Genomic DNA, 15,285 nt, shown 5'->3' with positions numbered 1-15,285 from the left:
ATTAGGTGATAGGGGTGTAGCCTCTTTGACAACTATCCTCTTGCTTCTACTATTGTGAGCTATGGCATCATGGCTAACATTACAATGCTCTTCTGGTTGATGGTTCATAAAAGAAAAATCATTTGTTGTCATAAAGAAGAAGCATTAGTAGGTTGACTAACACTATATGGTTTCCCTTTTGTAGCTTCTTGGGTAGTCAATGCCAAATTATAAGATTTTTCCTTCTAGCACATGCAATGCGCATACAAATAGTTGCAATAAGAGCATAAACCTTTCTCTTGAGAAAAATTTGTTTTGAGGAACCAAAGATCTCTCTTTTCTAATTTTTAGAGCTTTCTGTAATTTTGCTTATGCTTAATAGAGATCTTCTCTACTATATCCATTTTCTATTAGCTAAGTTTGTGTGCGCTCATGTGGCTCCACTTGTTGAATATATTTTTAGAGTTGAAATATCATACAATCATGTTCATACTTGGTGACTGATTAGATTAAGTAAATCCATTTTATTCCTTCTCTAAGTGTGTTTTCATTTGGCTTATTTGGATTTTGAGATTGGAAAGGTGTAGATAATGGTATATTTTGAAAAATCTATTAAGTTCTAGTGTATTCATTGGAAAATAAGTAGACCCACATACTATTTGGTGCATCACCCCTCTAGATTAGGTTAGGTAGTTTTTCTTACATGCATTCTTTCTCCCTTTTCATCTCAAGAATCTGTTAGGTACACCTTGATAGTAAAGGAAGTCGCCCTACTCTGGAGACTCAACCTCATAGTTCAAGTCCCATAGCTTGGAGGTTGTTTCCATTTTACAAAAGGTTGTCTGAGACACATTCCCTTAGGCAAGGGTGCAAGCTTTTATATCAACGAAAACCTAGAGTAAGATTAAACTAACCAAGATTATTCAAAGTGTCAACAACCTTGGCCTCAAGATTGAGCATGCCCCAGGCCACTCTTTTTCATATCCTAAACATCATGTAGAGAGAATTTTTTCTTCCTCTTGAGATTTTCTATGGTTCATGTAGAAGGTTGAGAATCATTTATATTCCCTTTATCATTTTCTACCACTACATCAACAAGAAGAGTCCCATTTTGGGCTTTTCCCAATTTCTTAGCCATGTCATGTTCATGGTGGTGGTGGTTTTCTTTATAGATTTCTGATTAGAATCTATAGCAATGTTAATGGAATCTAGTATTTGGCCCATTTTCTATTTTGAGTTTTTATCTTCTTTTGTGTCTCCTTTTTCATCTTGTCAAATACCTCCACTATCTTTTGGAAGTACTTAACCATAGACACATTTTTCTCATTTGTAATAACAAAACAATGGAGCTTAGTTGATTTCTTTTCTTACTGATCTCATTTATATTTTTAAAAACAAACATTTTCTTAAGGCTAAAATCATTAATCTCATTAAACATCAATTCAATTAAACTAAAGTAATAAATCAAGTCACTCCTGACAATGGCTAGAATATCAATAGGGAATTCAATATCAAGTTTAATGTAATGGTATTTTGGATGGAGGTCTCTAGCATATCTAGGGCTATTCTCTCTATTAGTGTGAGAAAATAAGGTAAAGTAGTAAACTGAGGCATATGGGGAATATATGGTATCTCAACAATATCTTAAAAGAAAGAAACAAGCCTCTAACTTTGGGGAAATTTATACTTATGTTTTTCCTTAAAAGGTGTACTAATGGGAGTTTTCTAGGGACATTCTTTTTATTCTAGGATGTACATTGAAGGGTATTTTTCATAACCTTCTTGGATGGAGGAGACTATTCTTCAACACTTATTTTTCAACCTTCCTCATCCTCCTCCTCCTCTATCAAGATCATATTAGTACTAACCCTTTTCATGATGACATATATATTGTATTTTAAGGGGCCAAAAGACTTGCAAAATGATCTTGAATTAGTAAGATGACCATGAAGAAAAGGGTTATAGATAGGATTCTTTCAATGTTCCTTCTCTCTTTCATTCAAGAGCACAGAAAAGAAACAAAAAAAAACCTTAACTTATGGTAGAGGTAGTTAAGAAAAGGAAAATAATACCCATAAACACAAGTAAATCTATCATCTAGAGTTATATGCTAAAAAATTATTGTAAGTCCTTTATAGCACAAGAACTTGAGTTTTTCAGCTCTTTAAAGTATCAATTGGATATTTTCACAAGAGCTTGTCTTTCTTCATCATTCTTTAGAACATGAATTGCTATCCCATCAAAACAAATTTGGTTAGTGGAGGAAAGGTATGTAATTTTGACCTTCCTTCTAGTTCCTGGATAAATGCTTTGTAATCATCAGATTAGAGCCATGAAGATTCTTGAAAAAATGGTTCAAACCACCATGTACCACTTGTCTCCATACCTTCCAATTCCTTATGTGCTTATCACAATATTCTGGCCCCACTCTCTTTTCTCTTCCTCCCATCTTTAATAAATTTTCTTTCATTTTTTTAAAGAAAATAAAAATGAACAATACTAAAAGCAACGTGCAATATAGAGGTACCCACAAACTGTTCCAACACCTGCCACTCATAGTAATAAGTACAATACCACCATCACAACCAATAATAGTGTTGTACTCCAATCTATTATGTCCATTATTACTAAAATCAATCTCTTTCCCATGAGTGATATTGTACTTTATAAGGTTGTTGACATTAACATCCAAATTGTTAAACCAATGCCACATCCTGTTACCCATAATTGTGATCCCTTAATTGGGAAATTAGTTGTGTACCTTTTTTGCCTCTCTATAGGCATGGGATAATCTAACTTTGTCAATTTGGATATGGTAGATTTAGTTTTTTGAATCTAATAATTGATGGACCAAGATGAGAATGATTAACCTAGTAGGTAGCCAATTGCATTCTTACAATCACCATTAATAGTTCTTGGATATGATGATATTCTAATATTTTTATTAAGAGGAGAGTGATGAGAAGCGATGGCTGTCGGCTGGGCTAGGGCACAATCCCTAGCCCGTGGTTTCTATTTTCCCTTTACTAATTTTCTTCCCTGTTCTTTTTGAATTTTCAGTTACTGGGCAAAGCTTGTGTGGGTTCTAGTTTTTGGAAATCTTTTGTAGACAATTTTTGATTGGGCTTTTTTATTGTTTTCATCGTAGGGCCTATGATTTCTTCTATGTTGGTGAGGACATATAGTTCTTCTCCAACTATGCATGCAATGAAATCTGAATCATTTTATTTAGGGAAGAGCTCCAAGATGAAAAAAGTTTTTCACATAGCCTTGATCACCCTATTCTAGTTATTTTTCCAGTGGCTATGATGGAGGACATTAAATATTGGACCAAGCATGCTTTGTTATGAAAATTTCTTGGAATCCAGATTTCCCTATCTACTCTTGAGGCATGGATCCACCACTCATGGTAGGTGGAAGGCAATATGGAGATCATGCTAGCAGGGAATAGCTTTTCTTTTTTTGTATTCTCTTGCATGTTTGATCATGATCGTGTTCTCAAAGGAGGCCCTTATTTCTACAACCATGTGCGGTTATTTTCCAAAGCCTGGCATTCATAATTTAATTCTGCTGAGGATCTCTCTTCAATAGTGCTATTTTGGGTTTGTCTACCTCACCTTCCCCTAGAATTCTAGCAAGAAGACATCCTCTAGAAAATTGCTACTTTTTTAGGAAAGCCGACCACAATTTCCCATTAGTCTCTTGATAAAAAGGTTATTTCTTATATTAGAATTTGTGTTAAAATTAATTTGAATAACCCATTACAAAATTCTTTGGAAATTTTTCTTGGGGCTTCTTCCTAGGTGCAACAGTTAGATTATGAATCCCTCCCTTCCCAATGTCGAATTTTTCATGAGTATGGTGATTTATAATGTTAGTGTCCCCATAAATTGACTTCAAAAGGAGTCAATGGTTTTGTAGCCAACAATGTTGGTAGTTAAGCAGATACTATAGGGAAAGGACAACCTCAGATGGATAATACTACCAAAGGGAAGAATCAGCAAGATGCTACAGGAAAGGGAAAGGGTCAAATGTAGGATAAGGATGGATTTACCCCTACTCACCCACGAGCTAAGGGGCATGGTTAGAAGAGGCCTTTGAAAGATAAAATATCTGATTCGGGTTTTAATTGCTTTGAGGTATTGGATAGTATGGTTCTAGAGGAGGATATTCCTCCTACTGTCCCTTCTAACCTAGTTTTCCTAGATCAGGGACTTGTACCTAATGATGCTTGTGGGGCATCCCAAGTTGTGGTATATTAGAACTATGAGATCCCTATAGCACCTATGTTAGATGTTTTGGTGACACCTATGGTGTCAGAGGATTATGACATTGTTCTGGCCAACTTGGTTAAGGATGTGCTAGCATAAGGTAAGGATAAGGGGTCTCCTCTCCCCTTGGGGTTGATGCATAGATCCTTTAAGTGGGTTTCCTTTACTCCTCCTCTAAGGATTGGGTGCAAAACAAACCAAGAGAAGATTAAACTCACATGAGATATATTGATAGAGTTTGGGTTAGTGAAACCATTGGATGCTCATTTTCCCCATTCTAGTCAATGATGATTATTCTCTCATGGAATTTTAGGGGGTTGAATAGAATCCCTAGACAAAAGGCTATTCTAAATTTGGTGGTTGATCATTCTCCTAATGGTTTCTGTATCAAAAACACTAAGCTCAAGCTATGGAGTCTATGGTCCAACATGCCTCTAGTAATTGGACTCATGGGCAATGCCAATGTGTTGGGGCTATGGGTAGTGCTAGTGGTTTAGCTATATTTTGGGATTTGTAGAAAATTTCTCCCCTTGGTTGGGTGTCTTCTCACTCAGTGCTCTCTATGGTGACTTTTGCTTTAGACTTAAGAGAGGTAATCATAGTTACTAATGTGTATGTGCCTATTGATCTTGTGGGAAGGGAGGAAATTTGAAGGCATATTCAATATGTTAGAAACTATCACCCTTTTCATCCTTGGGTGTTAGTAGGGGACTTCAATTCAGTTTTAAGTCTGGAGAAGAAGCAAGGTGGTTTGGCTAGATTGGTGCCTTCTTTTTCTCTTCTTTGGCAACACATATCACTTTTGCATCTCTTTGATGTTAAGCCTTTTAATGGTCTCTATACTTGGAATAATTGAAGGACTAGGGTTGATGCTATCTCATAACATCTAGATAGATTTCTTGTTTCTTATTTCTAGGTTAGTGGCACCCTTACTCTCTCTTCAAAAATTCTAGATTTTGGAGGGGTTCTAATCATTGGCCAATCAAATTTTCTACTATTGGATCTTGTATTCCAAAGCATCCTCCTTTTAAGTTCTAGTTGATGTGGCTTCATAACTCCCCTCTTCATGATTTTTTTTATGTTGGTAGAAAGATGGTGCTCCTGCATATGGTACCACTATGTTTTCATTTTCTAAAAGGATTCAATATGTTAAAGGCAACTTAGGATATGGAATAGATAATATTTTGGAAACCTTCACTCTATGAAGAGGCTTGCTCAGGAAGATCTTGATGTCATCATAAGGCAGATTAGAGATGAAAGTTTCTTAGAAGATCTTGGAAGGGCTGAATCCCTTGCTTCTAGAGCTCTAGAAGAATGGGAACTTTGAGAGGAAAGTTTTTGGAAGTAAAAGGCTAGAGTTGATTGGCTCCAAGAAGGTGATCGAAACACTTCCTTTTTTTAATAAAATGGTGCAATCTTGGTAGAATCAGAGCAATATATCTTCTTTGGTTAATTCTCAAGGTATCCAATTGACTTCCTTTCCAAATTTTTTCTAGGAGGCTACTTGATACTTTTCTACCCTCTTCTTTGAGGACTCTCGTCTTGTTGATAATGAAGAAAATATTATTTTGTCTTGTATTCCTTCCCTTATCACTTAGGAAATGAATGATTATCTCATTCGACCAATATCTTTGAAAGAGATGGAGGAGGTGGTCTTTGGCATGGCTAAGGGGAAGACTCCTAGTCCTAATGGCTTTATAGTTGAGTTCTTTCAGGAATTTTGGGACATCATTAATCATCATTTGTTGAAGGTGGTTAAGAAATCCTATTCTAGCAAGGAAATTCTTTGAGCGTTGAATTCTACTTTCTTGACTCTTATTCCAAAGAGAGAGGGTGCTAATCAATTGGAGTTTTTTAGACCAATTGCCTTATGTAATGTGGTTTACAAAGTTATTACTAAGTTGATTGGTAAGAGAATTTAAAAGTGTCTCCCCATCATTATCTCAAAAGAATAAGGTGGTTTTGTCACTGGAAGACAGATTTAGATAGGGTGGTTATTGCTACTAAGGCTATTCACTCAATGGCTACTTCAAGGGAGAGAGCAATGTTTGTTAAGTTGGATATGGCTAAGGCCTATGATAGAGTTAAATGGATTTTCCTAAGGAGTATTCTTCTTCTTTTGGCTTTAGCTCTAACTGGGTGAGTTAGGCTATGAGTTGTGTTACTCCTACCTCATTTTTTGTTCTTCTTAATGGTCAACCTTCTCAGCTATTTGGTGCCTCTAGAGGTGTCTGCCAGGGTAACCTTCTCTCCCCATATCTATTCATCATCATGGCTAAGGGCTTGGATAGATTCATTAAGTATTATGTGTCCCAAAATTCTATTTAGGGATGGTGGTGGGGTAATGGTTTACCTACTCTTTCCCACCTTCAGTTTGTTGATGATTATGCTCTTGTGGGTCTTGCAAGGATCAAGGAAGCTATAGTCTTTTAACATACTCTAGAAATTTATTTGGAAGCTTTAGGCCAAAAAGTTAATGAGCACAAATCTTCCATTTACTTTTTTAATACTCCTTGTTCTATTCAGCACAAGATTGCTGGTATCCAGCAGTTTCAGATTGGGTTGCTTCCTTTGACTTATCTTGGCATCCCTATATTGCTATTTCTAGGTAACCACATCTCTTCTAGCAAAATTTGATTACCAAGCTTTAGAATAAGGTAAATCATTAGACTCATAGATGATTTTCTATGTTGCTTGGGTTACTCTTCTTCAATATGTTATCCAAGCTCTTCCTAGTTATAGAAGCATGGTTCAGGCTACCCCAGTTTACTTTCTCGACAATTCCTTTGGAGTGGTAATTTTCATAGCACTAAATGGAGCTTGATTAGTTGGGAGACTATTTGTAGGCCTAAAAAGGAGGGTGGTCTTGGTCTATGATCAACTCTCTTGAGTGGTCAAGCATTGGCTACTAAGCTTTATTGGTGATGGTGCTCTGGACAACATCAACTTTGGGCTTATATTATCACCCATAAATATTTTCATCGTGTTGATCCTTGCTCTATTTCTCCACTTCCTCTTGAAGGTTGTGGCTCAATGGTTCAACATACTCTAAACATGCAGTGTTAGTCAAGAGAGGTCTGTTTTGGATATGCAAGGGAGGTTCTGAGGCTTTGTTTTGGTCTGATGCTTGGGATGGATTCCCATCCATATTATCCATGTACCCTCATCTTTAGACCCTTTTTTATTCTTTTCATGGCGCTAGATGGAATAAAGTGGCTCATTACAAGACTCCTTATCAATTGGGACCTGTTGTTGGTTATAAATGGAAACACTCTTTTGATTGACCTCTTGGAGGCATAGACATGGATCGTTAGGAGCTTTCTCAAGTTTTGGCCTCTAAAGAGTGTTCCTCTTTGTTAGGTCTAGATGTTTTTGCTTGGGGAGGTACCTTGTTTGGTAAATATCATGTCTTTGCTAGGTATCAGGAGATAACTAAACAATTATTTGGGGATGTTGAGGTCCCTTGGTGGAATCAAGTTTAGAATAAAGTTTCTTGGTCCAAGTACAATTTTTTCATGTGGCTAGTGGCTCACAACTGTTGTTTTATGTAGGATAATCTTTCTAAACATGGATTTCAGGGCCCTCCTTATTGTGTTTTGTGTGGTAATGGGAAGAGTTTATCTCCCATCTGTTCTTCCATTACTCCTATTCTATTCAGCTATGGCACCTTTGGTGGAGTGCATGGGGTTGCTCTTGTAGGCACGCTTCCTCTTTGCCTGAGTTATGGGCCTACTTGGGCAGTGCTCCCTCCAAGTCTTCTCCTCTCCATGCTGCTTGGATTGTTGGCCCATCATTCATGCTCTGAGATATCTAGATGGAGAGGAATTGTCAAATCTTCCAAGATGTTCATCTTGGTGTTATGCATCTTTGGTGGAAGATCTCACATTCTCTTCAGGAAACTATTCAAGTGAAGTGTGCACTAGATGGGGGTATGGATCTGGTTGATCTTGCTATATGCAATCGCCTCAATTTGTATCTTTAGGATGGGGTTGCAGCTTAAAGGTTTCCAAGAGTGGCTAGGCAGCCTCAACATCAGAGGAAAGGTCAAGTGAATCAAGATGGGCATTGGACTCCTCCGCATGGAGTTCTAAAAATTAACACCGATGGTTCTTCCTGAGGGAATCCAGGCCCTACTGGTATTGGTGGAGTGGATCGTTGCAATTATGGTGACATTAATTTATTTTTTCACAGTGCATAAGGGTAATTACACTAACAATCTCATGGAGGCTTAGGCTATTTTATATGTTGCGGAACAATGTTCCTTGCAGGGACAGAGCAAAATTATTTGAATCTGATTTCCAAGTGGTGGTGAACTTGCTTTGCTCATAGTAGCTTGAGGATGTTAGTTGGCAACTGGCCACTGTTTTTAATCAGATTATTCTCTTTTATACCTCTTTTGAGTTCATTAGGTTTACTTATATTCCTCATGAATGGCATGAAGTTGTTGATTGTTTAGCCAACTGGGCTTCTAGTCATGCTCCGGGCTAGAATATTATGGATAGGGGGCAACTTCCCTTTGAGATGGTGCAAGAATTTGATGAACTTGTTGCTTAGGATAGAGCTCCTTGTTGAGCTCTCCTTGTTATATTTCTTTCTGTCTTAATAAATTTTTACCCCTCTTTTTCCTAATCCTTCTTGTAATTCATTTTTTCAGTAAGGTTTATGATTTGGAACACTCCTATGGTTTTGGGTAAATGATTGGATTGTGAGCCATAGAAGTGTGCAAAAACTGAAGCAATCATATCATTGTTATCCCTCAAAATTCTCTGCTCCCCATTTACCTGGATTCCCTTCACCGCTCCAAACTCTAGGCATAAGTTGAACTTCCATTCTAATATACTCTCACCACATAAAGAAATACAAACATAACATTTACACCAAAATTACAAAAAATGCAAAGCAATGATATACTTACTTGGTTAATTAGAAATATTAAAAAATGAATGAAAATAAAAATGTCTAGCTCTCAAAGAAAGTATCATTAGTTATATCAAATTTTAGTTTTAAAAAATCTGAATGATATCTTTTGAGATGAATGAATCTAAACGTGGTTTGAAAAAGATAGGTGAAATGTCCAATCAACACCATTTCTTTTGCTGGCAACTTTAGACACCACATCAATTCATTATGAAAGAAGAATGAATTTGTAGTTCCATGAGAAAAACTTAAAATTCAGTCCTAATTCACCTCAGCACATTTTGTTACCATGTTTAGAATGCGTTACGTAGATTTGCCTCAACTTCCTCGTACATTCGATCACAACATCTCTCCATATGCAATGCTCTGGACAATTCACTTGGAAGGATTACCACTAGTATGAAAATTATCTATTTATGATTTACCCTCGTACAACGCTTCTCGAGTGTTGCCAACAAACGAAGGTTTCTTTTAACAAGGACGTCGGACTTGATACGTCTGTTTGGATAAGCAACCTATTGGGTCATTCTTTCACATTTCAATTTTCTTTTTATACTCGTTCATTATAGTCAAAAAGTATTTGAACAAATTTATATATAGTTGTGCTGGAATAGATAAGAGGCGTTGAACAATGTTGGGTGGGGGCAGGGAGGGAGGTAAGGAGATTATAATTGATTAGGATACCTTACATACATTAATAATTGTAGGGCTCACTACTTGGTTTCAAGTGGTACTAATATATCGCAAAGGGTCATGGTACGTCGTTAATAGTGATCATAACGTCTTAACGTGAATGAAGACCTATAATGACATATTAGAATGCATTAATACACATTTGAACATGTCAAGAGGTATAGGACACATTAATACGTTCTAATAATCCCTAATGGGTGCCAATATGTCCAAAGGTATTATAATGTGTTCTAAGTGGCCCTAGGCACCCCAGAGAGAGAGATGTTTCAATGTGGTTTGAATTTGCTTATATTTTTTGTAAATAGGTATGTAGGTTTACTTGTTAGTCAATAGGCATGTAATTATTTCTATACATTTAACTTTAAAACCTTTTGATTTAAGGTTTTAATTTCCATGTAGAATTTAAATGATTTTAAAATATCAACTATTTCCTACAAACATTAGAATATAAATACTATCAATTTATTAAAAATTAAAATTTATTATTATTATGGCGATTAAAAAAAAGTGGACTTTCTACCCTATACTTGGTGGAATGCCTCTATTGTTCTCTCTTCTGCTTTTATAGCCCCTCAAATGAGAGGCTAAGGGTTTTATTGTAGCATATAAAATATTAACGGTGAATCAAATGGTTGTGACTCAGCCAAAAGGGAGTCATTTGTACTCCACTCCATTGAGTCCCCCTCAACTGAGTCTATCGAGTTGTCCTTAACTATGATAGTTGATTTTTCTTGTACCTGGAAAATAATGGTTATTTGAAGAACTAAAATTAAAGTGGACATGAGAGTAATCTCTAAGATCACTAGAATGTTAAGTTCAAGGAAAACATTTTACAAGGACAATAAATTTTCATAGTCACGAATAGAGAAATTCTCAAAGGCTGAGGATGAAAATGAATCCCTTAGCAAAATGGAATAGACTTATTACCCTTTGACAATGATAAAAAAATTCCAATGGAAGGTTCTAAGGGTCTCAATGCAATAAGTTGTGCTCGAGAAAGGTACACTTGCCACTTTATTCTACTCAATCATTTCAACCATAATTAGCAAGCCTCTATTCCTTGCAATCTATTTTATTCTACAAATTATTACATTAATTGTTGGAGAATGAAAGAGGATAATATCCTTTCAATCCATAAAGGACTAGTTTTTTTTTTTTAAAGAATTTTAAATCTAATAGTGTTGGTCATACTATCTCCAAGCATTCTATTTCCATGGAATACATAGATATGTTTGAAGGTAATGATGGTGAGGGTTTTTCTAATAGTGTTGTTGGGGAGGATTATATTCTGAGTTTTTAAAGAACTAGTTAGTGACAAAGAATGATGCATACTTTTGCTCTTCTTCAACCATGAATAAGTCTACCAAATCAATGAAATAGGAGGATAAGAAAAATTAAACTTAATTGAGAAGGAAGAGCTTTCAAATAAGGGCTATGATGAAGATTAAGAGAAGATGGATACTATCTTGGATGATCAAAGTTCCCCTAAGAATAAGAATACCCATAGTTCAGAGAATTCTAAAATCCCTAAAGTGGTTGTTCACATCTTGTTGTCACCTTTGCCTACCCATGTTGTAAAACATAAACTTGGAAAGGATAATTTTGGTGAAAATGGTAAAGATGAAATCCTACTATCCCTATCCATAAATCTATTGTCTCCTCACGAAGTCATATTTTTTTGGTTGATTTTTTTTGTTGGATTAAGGTAAAAATAGGTTCTATTAAGGATTATTTTAGTCCCTTTAATCCTACTATCCCTATGCATAAATTTAATGTATCCTTAGGGAGTGATAGTATTTTGGTTAAAGTTTAGGGACCCAAAACCTAATAGTTTCAAAATATAAATATAGAAATGATGATGTCCAAAATTGCAACTAAGATGGCATAATATAGAACATTTCAAAATAAAAACTAACACCCTCAAGCTAGCTCCTAGCTAGAAACCATTAACAATCTAACACAAACTAGACCAAAAAGGGGGAAAAATAGACCAAAAAATAAAATAGAGAGCTAGAGTTGGACCAGCTTCTTAAGGATTGTGTCCACCTAGATTTCAACTACCTCTAGAGGACCCTCCATTGTGTTTGTGGCAGCAATAATCTTTCTAGTTAGGTTACCTTTTATTCTTTTACCAGGTCCACCCGTAGTGTACCTATGTTAATCTTATCCATTCCAATCAAGTTATCCCTAAGCTCAATGCCCTTAGCTTCCACTTTACCTTTGTGAGTGATAAGTTTCTAGAGTAGAACTTGGATTTTGGTATCAATGTCTCCAATGACCTTGTTTAAGTCCTAAATTTGTTGTATGATACCATCTTCAAGTTTTTTCCTTGCTTAAACATCTTACTACAAATCTTTGATAGTTTTACCCACTTCATCCTTAATGGCTTTATTCTCATTAATGACCCATTTATCAAAGGAAATGGAGGAATCTACTTTATCCTTCACCCTGGCAATGTTATCAAGGCCATCCTCGATAGAAATGGAACAAATATCATCCTTTCCCTTTATTATATAATCCTCAAGATCATCTTCAAAATTGGACACCAAGTACCCAACTATGTTCTTAATTAGATATTCAACTATCTCAATATTATTCTCTTTTCTAACATCCCTAGTTTTCTCTTTCTTCTAATCCTCTTTTGAAAACTTCCTATTAGAGAGAGATATGGAGGGGTTCTTCCCTCTTTTAGTAGGAGAGGTATCATAACTCGCCTCTCCTATTTCCATACCATCTCCATCCCCACTCCATAAATCCTTAGAAACCCTATCATCTTGAGAGTATGGATAGACTCTTCGTCCTCACCCCTATCCATTCCTATATCGTCACTTTCCTCATTTTTTCTTCTTCTTATTAGTAAGGGATTTTCTTTTTCTCCTGGACCCACTTTCTAATTTCACATTAGGGCTAGGAGTATTAGTTTTGGTCTTATAGTAAATTCAACAATAAAGAGAATAAGACCCTCATGAAGAATAGACCAAGAAGATTTCTTCCTATGACTAACAAATCTTCAGTTTGGGGAGTGCAAAATGTAGTAGGGGAAAGATGTTTCATCCCCATAGAGGAAATTATTCAAAAACACACAATAAAACCAATGCACCCTTTTAATCCTACCATCTAGGGTAAAATAAACCCTCACACAAATCCATAAGGATTTAATTTTCTTCTATTTAGGTTAATGTCATTTCCTAATTGGATACTGGCTTTCTATTTTGCAGTAACTTTAGTCAAGACTGTGGGATTAATGTTATTTAGACTACCAAAGAGAGCATGATTAATTTCTTAGGAGTCTAATAATGGTGCTTCCATGAGGTTAAAGATACTAAACTCAAATAGCCTTCCTTGGAAAGTAAACTAGATTCACAAGAAGCATCAACTATGGCAAAAGACTCTATTAGAACTATCAATTTTAGTGATTCTCAAAAGACTGGGGAGGATATTGAGGATTCATTGGACATTAGTCTTAAGGATTTGGAGGAACAACTCTCCACTTTGGAGAATAAGAAGAAGGATTTGGAAGAGGCTCTCAAGAACATTGGTGGGAAGAGTTTCAAGGTCCTAAAGGAATCTACTAAGAACCCAAGGATTTTGGTATCCAAAATGGAGAGTAAATGAAATAAGGCCATAATTTGGCTGCTTGATGACCAATATATCCTTGGTGAGACCATGTCAGGCCCTAGCAAAAGAACTCAAGAAAATACTCAAGAGAAGGACCAAATAGCTAATAAAGAGGTCATGCACCTAAAGATGGCTTCTTACAACATTGAGCAACTCACACTCCAAGATACTAATTTTCTCAAGGATATTAACTAGTTTTTGTCATGGGCCTATGTGCCTCTTTTTTGTTAATTTTTTTCACTTTTTGCTTATTAGTTTTATACTTTGAGTTTATCTTGCTTCTATCTTTTGTTTGTCAAGTTTCCATCTTTTTTATTATTGGTATTTGGTCAGGGTTAGGCTTTAATGATAAATCTCATGTAATCTTGTTGTAAAGGGTGTCAAATCCCTTCAAAACCTATTTCCTATAGTAAAAAAAAAGCATCAAATAGCCTCATAAAGATACAACCCACTATTTGAAGGCCTCAATGTATAATCAAATTATGTAAAACCAATTTTAAATAGCATTATAAATCTTTTGTAATGACACGGTCTCATTTAATACATCTTAAATTCTAACTAATGTCATGACATAGCTAACCCTACAATTAAATGAGTTTTAAAACACACCTAGACCAATTGTGGAAATCTCTTTGATAAGTATGCAACTCCCATACTGAAAGGAATCTTTCATACTATATCACATTCACTATGTTGATAAAAATAGGCTCCTCAATTTTTTTAAAATTTCTCTAGCATGTCACCATTGGACTCCACTATATATGTCCTAAATGTAATTAAACTAAAGCCTTGTATCACACATTGACTTCTTAATTACATCCTTTGACATATTTTTGAATTTATCAAGAAAATAATTTTAATTTTGTAGCCATTTTGCCATTGGACAACATCCAAGTTACACTATACATAAATATTAGTGATAATTTTGTTTAACATAATCTTTATTGATATCAATGAAAATATACATTGTCAAAGAATTGGATAAATATCTCCTAATACTAGTAGATGAGAAACCTAAAAGACCATAGCTTTTAAGGAGTGAGTTTTTCTTATACACCTAAATAGAACTATACCTTATTTTTTATTCAACAATTTAGTTAGATACTAAATTGGAACAAACATTCAAACAATCATATCTATTTGTGGATACATCGCATATTATATTAACTTTTATTAAGGATCTTAAATATGCACATAAATTTATTGTGAATTGTTTGAGGTACAAAAATATTATCTAAAGCAAAAATTATGATTAGATTTTATTTTTAAATACATGAATAAAACATAACATAATTTGGCTTACTATTTGAATTTATAATATACTAAGTTCATCTAAACCAGATCACATTTCCTAGTTAAATGTTAGAAATAGAAAATTTAAACAGCTAACAAATTGAAAACTTTACAATAACTTCCTATGTTTATAACAAAACAGATAAATTGAGCAGCAAAGACTATGAGAATGTAATGTCCTTAATCGTCACCATTAAATTTTTTTTAAACGATAGAGTGATTAAAAAAAATAAACTTTTCATTACACTATTATGTTTGCATTATTGTTGCTTCATAATGTCAATGGCGACGATCTATTTTGTACTTTAAACATCATTCTATATTGGACACAGTTTTATATATTTGACACAAATTTCTATATTTGATACAATTTTATCATTATACATCACTCCATATGAAAGCAAAAACAGGAAAAACGAGTCTACTTTACACCTCTAGCCTGAAGGGATAATGTCAGAATAGCCCCGATCAACACTATCTGCTATATAGTCTATTTATATACGACTCTCTTTTC

Source organism: Cupressus sempervirens, chromosome 3 (assembly GCF_028749045.1).
Source record: "Cupressus sempervirens isolate cs-2001-9-10 chromosome 3, ASM2874904v1, whole genome shotgun sequence".
Taxonomy (NCBI): domain Eukaryota; kingdom Viridiplantae; phylum Streptophyta; class Pinopsida; order Cupressales; family Cupressaceae; genus Cupressus; species Cupressus sempervirens.
Note: the sequence above shows the minus strand (reverse complement) of the source record.